Consider the following 5,450-nt stretch of genomic DNA (forward strand, 5'->3'; position numbering starts at 1 on the left):
AGGGATCAGATCTGAGTCACAGTTGCAACCTTTGCTGCAGCTGCAGCAATGCAGCAGGATCCTTTAACCCACTGTGCTGGGCCAGGAATTGAACCTGCTTCCTGGCACTGCAGAGATGCTGCTGATCCCTCTTTGCCACAGCAGGAGCTCCAAGGGTTTTCATTGTTGAAGACAACAATGGACCTCTGAGGCTTGACAAGGAGGATTATTATTCCATTGTGCTTTTTTGTGGGGGGTCACAACTGTGGCATAGGGAAGTTTCCAGGCTAGGGTAGCATCAGAGCTACAATTGCCAGCCTATGCCGCAATGACAGCAACGTCAGATCAGAGGCACATCCTTGACCTACATGACAGCTCATGGCAGTGCTGGATCCTTAACACACTGAGTGGGGTCAGGGATCGAACCTGGATCCTCATGGATGCCAGTCAGGTTCCTTTCTGCTGAGCCACAACAGGAACTCCTCCCACAGCGCTTTTTAAGGGCCTCTCTGGGAAGAAACTGCTCTTAGAGTCTTGCAGCGCAAGCTGGGACAAGGATCTGGCTTGTGTGCATCTATTTTTGATGAGATTCACATGTAAATTTATACAGCCAATCACGGTGGGCGGCAGGCTCTGGAGAAGGAGCTGGTGCTGAGCCCAGGCAGCCAGGGGCCAGTGGGGAGCTTGACAGCTTTCTTGCTCCTCCTGTTCTGTCACTCACAACACCAGCAGCGCTCTAGGAAAGCAGGATGGGGGGGCGGGGTGTGCACCCCGAGGGAGATTGGGCAAGACACAGGGTGGATGGAAAGGACAGCGGTCATTGGTCTCCATGAGTGGAGCCACTCTTTGTGAGGCCAGAAGGACCCACACAGCTTGCCTCAAAGGCCATGGCAAGGACAATTTCTGTAGCATTAGAGGTTGGCGACATTTCAAATATGGTGAGCCTTTTTCCTTATTCTTTTTTCCTTTGGCTTACCAGGATTGGAGAGAAAGTGTACCTGGTCCTCATTGTTTTGGGTACTTTTGAGAGTGGGAGGTGACTCTTTATAGGAGGGAGGGCTGGCTGTGGCCGACGCACGCGTACTTCTGGGAAGGGGTGGGGATGAACATGCTGCGGTGGCAAGTCACCCACACGGTTGGCAGTGGCCCTTCCTGTGGTTGTTGACATGCATGCTATAAGTTTCTACATCCTGTTTATGTTTTAGAAAAAAAAAAATCCCACCGCAACAAGTGATACGCTTATTTTAAGTAATACTATAAAAGGTATAACTGATTGCAGAATAATGACTATGGCCCCTTGGAGATGGTGGACCTGAATACTGATTTGTGGGGGTGACAGCAGATGTGGCCAGCACCCCTTGGGGGAGGAGCTGGAACTGCCAATCATCTCCTGAAATAGATTTGAAGTCAGCTTTGAGGTTAGGCAGGCAACCCAGCTCTTACTCAGGCTGCCTCACAAGCTAAGGGCTGGATTTTCTCTGGCTGTGCAGGACACAAAATTAGATGTAGAATAAGGAACTGGGACAACCCAATCTTCCCCCTTTCTCCTGCCTCCATCCACTCATTTTTTTGTTTGTTTTGTATGTAAAGTTATTTGTATCATTTTTTAGTGATATCATATAATATTTGTCTTTTTCTGTTCTGTATTACTTCACTATGTGTAATATTCTGTAGGTCCATCCGTGATGCTGCAAATGGAACTATTTCATGATTTTTGATGGCTGAGTAATATTCCACTGTCCATTGTGTGTGTTACATACACACACACACACACACACACACACACACACACACATCTTCTTAAGCCAATTGTCTATTGATGGGAAATTCAATTGCTTCTGTGTCTTGGTTATTGTAAATAATGCTTCTATGAACATTGGGGTGCATGTATTTTATCGAATTAGTGTTTTTTTTTTTTTTCTGGGTAGATACCCAGGAGTGGAATTGTTGGATCATATGGTTCACTCACTTATTTTTAAGCCCAAGAGGAGTTCCTGTCGTGGTGCAACGGAAACGAATCCTACTGGGAACCATGAGGTTGCAAGTTCAATCCCTGGCCTCACTCAGTGGGTTAAGGATCCGGTGTTGCTGTGAGCTGTGGTGTAGGTCGCAGATGCGGCTTGGATCCTGCATTGCTATGGCTCTGGAGTAAGCCGGCAGCAACAGCTCTGATTCGACCCCTAGCCAGGGAACCTCCGTATGCTGTGGATGCCGCCCTAACAGGACAGAAGACAAAAAAAAAAAAAAAAAAAAAAGAAAGAAAAGAAAGCCCAAGAATATGCATTGAGATTTTCCTCCAGTCAAGTGGAAGAAGAAGAATAATTTTCCTTCTCTATTTTTCTGGGGAAAAATTACCTCTCCCTTGACTAGATTCTTCTATAGGAATCTTGTGTGCCAAAGTCATGGGCCACCTGTGACACATGGAAGATAAGATAGGTGTATGAGGCAGTACTTAGAAGGGTCATAAAGGGCTGAGCCTTTGTGGTAACTGTGATGGCAACAGGCCCAGTATAGTACAGTGACTGAGAGATGGTTCTAGAACTATTCACCTGGGTTCCAAGCCCAGCTCTGCTGTATGACCTTAGACAGAGTGCTGGACCTCTTCTGGCCTCCACCTCTGCCCCTGCGGAATGGGCCCGGCATTAGACTTTACCAGCACTCAGGATGAGGGCAGGGCGACTGAAAGGATTAAGTGAGTATAAGAGGCTGAAAACCACTGGTGACGTACCTGGCATGTGTCAATACTTAATAAATACTACTACTGGAGTTCCTGTCGTGGCGCAGTGGTTAACAAATCCGACTAGGAACCATGATGTTGTGGGTTTGATCCCTGGCCTTGCTCAGTGGGTTAAGGATTCGGTGTTGCTGTCAGCTGTGGTGTAGTTTGCAGACGCGGCTCAGATCCTGCGTTCCTGTGGCTCTGGCGTAGGCCAGCAGCTACAGCTCTGATTAGACCCCTAGCCTGGGAACTTCCATGTGCCAGGGGAAGCGGCCCCAAAAATGGCAAAAAGACAAAAATAAATAAATAAATATTTACAAATAAATAAATAAATGCTACCATTATTCTTTTTTCATCCAGAACCTCAAATAAATATACTTCCCTCTCACCCCTATTGGCCGAAGTCAATGATAACATGGAAAGATCTGTATTAGGGCCAAATATTCTTTCTGAAAAAGTCACATTTACTGGGTTGATTAATAAAATTATCAGCACAAAGCCTTATGCCTTTCAGAAAAAACAAGAACACAAGCAAATAAACACAATTTGAGGAGAAGCCCTGTGGATGTCTTCCTCCTCCGGGCAAGAGGTAGTAAAGTTAATGGGGGAAAAAAGATATGAGTTCCCCTTCTGGCTTAGTGGGTTAAGGACTTGACTAGTATCCATGAGGATGTGGGTTTGATCCCTAGACTCGCTCCGTGGGTTAAGGTCCGGTGTTACTGCAAGATGTGGCACAGGTCATTGCAGATGCGGCTTGGATACTGCATTGCTGTGGCTGTGGTGAAGGCCGGCAGCTGCAGCTCCAATTCCATCCTTAGCCTGGGAGCATCCATATGCCACAGGTGTGGCCATACAGAAAGAAAAAAAAAAATTATAGCTCTCCAAGTTTGCCTGGTGAATTGGAAAAGGCATGAATTATTCAGATTTCTCAAACAACTAGTAGATTTTATATAGAGTTGTCCATCAGAACGAGTAGAAAAATTTAATGAAAATACCATATCTGGGGACCATGTCAGAATGTGTCTGCGATGAGACTTGGCATCTGTACGTCTAAGTTCCCACATGCTTCTGGGGCACAGACAGGTGAGACCTACTGATGTGAATAATCCTACTCTTAGGATATTGGGTGTACTGCCCACCCTGGTTTACTGAAGCAGATCTGTACAGAGCACTATGAAAGGAACTGCTTTCACACTGAAATAAATTTTTCCAGTTAGTCCATCTCATTTCAAGAGTAATGCTTTGCCTTTCTCTCTGGAGAGGGCTATTTGGCAACAGACATTTTATTTTATTTTTTATTTTATTTTATTCTCTTCTATTATTTTTGCTTTTTAAGGCCACACCTAAGGCATATGGAAGTTCCTAGGCTAGGAGTCGAATCCAAGTTGCAGCTGCCAGCCTACACCACAGCCACAGCAACATCTGATCCAAGTCCTGTCTGTGACCTATACCGCAGCTCATGGCAACACTGTATCCTTAACCCACTGAGCGAGGCCATGAACTGCATCCTCACTGATACTAGTAGGTTTGTATCAGCAGAAACAAAACACTGATACTAGTGTTTTGTTTCTGCTGAGACACAATCGGAATTCTTGGCAACAGGCACTTTCAAGAAATCAGGTATGAAATGGTTATGGAAACTGAAGCAGCTCAGGCTTTACATATGGGACTCTTGTTATCAACTTGGATTCCCAGGCTCATTACATTAGAAGTGAGATTCGACCTACCTATAGAATAGAAGCAGTCTCACAGACAGGGAGAGTAGACTTGTGGTTGCCAAGGGGAAGTGGGGAGGGAGCAGGATGAGCTGGGAATTAACAGATGCAAACTATTCCCTTTAGAATAGATAAGCAATGTGGTCCTACTGTACAGCGCAGGGAACTACATCCAATCACTTGTGATACACCACGAAGGAAGATAATGTGAGAAAAAAGTGTGCATATATGTATGACTGGGTCACTTTACAGCAGAAATGCACAGAATATTGTAAATCAACTATAATTTTAAAAATCTTTTTTTTTTTTTTTTTTTTTTTTTTGTCTTTTTGCTATTTCTTGGGCCACTCCCGCGGCATATGGAGGTTCCCAGGCTAGGGGTCGAATCGGAGCCGTAGCCACTAGCCTACACCAGAGCCACAGCAACGCGTGATCCGAGCCGCGTCTGCAACCTGCACCACAGCTCATGGCAACGCCGGATCGTCAACCCACTGAGCAAGGGCAGGGACCGAACCCGCAACCTCATGGTTCCTAGTCGGATTCGTTAACCACTGCGCCACGACGGGAACTCCTAAAAAATCTTTTAAAAAAGAAAAGGAAAGAAAAAGAAACCATTTGCTGGTATGTGGTATGTGGAACATGTGTAACAAAAAAAAAAAAAAAAGAAAAGAAAAGAAAAGAAAAAGAAGTGAGGTTGTTATTTAAAAGTGTCTCAACAAAATACAACACACTCAATAACTAAGAATATGAATTCTGGACTTTGAGGAGCACTTTCCCACAAGGTGCCAGCCCCGGAGCCCTCCGCAGGGCTGCAGGGGCTGTGGGCACAGTGCAGAGGGGGGCTGTGCCAGTGGCGGGGCGGGGCGGGGCGGGGCGGGGCGGGGCCTGCAGGGAGGGGTCACGTGCTCCTGGTCACAGCTCAGCGCATCTCCATCAGGACCCACGGTCCGGGGTCTAGCACAGTTGCTCACCCTCCCTCCCTCACCCCCTTCCTTCCAACCTCCTTCCCATCCCCTGGCCTCATGGACTTCAGTAAA

Source organism: Sus scrofa, chromosome 10 (genome assembly GCF_054392235.1).
Source record: "Sus scrofa isolate SSC_HxYL_T2T_F1_AM1 chromosome 10, Sscrofa_HxYL_maternal_Yorkshire_Landrace_v2.0, whole genome shotgun sequence".
Lineage (NCBI taxonomy): Eukaryota > Metazoa > Chordata > Mammalia > Artiodactyla > Suidae > Sus > Sus scrofa.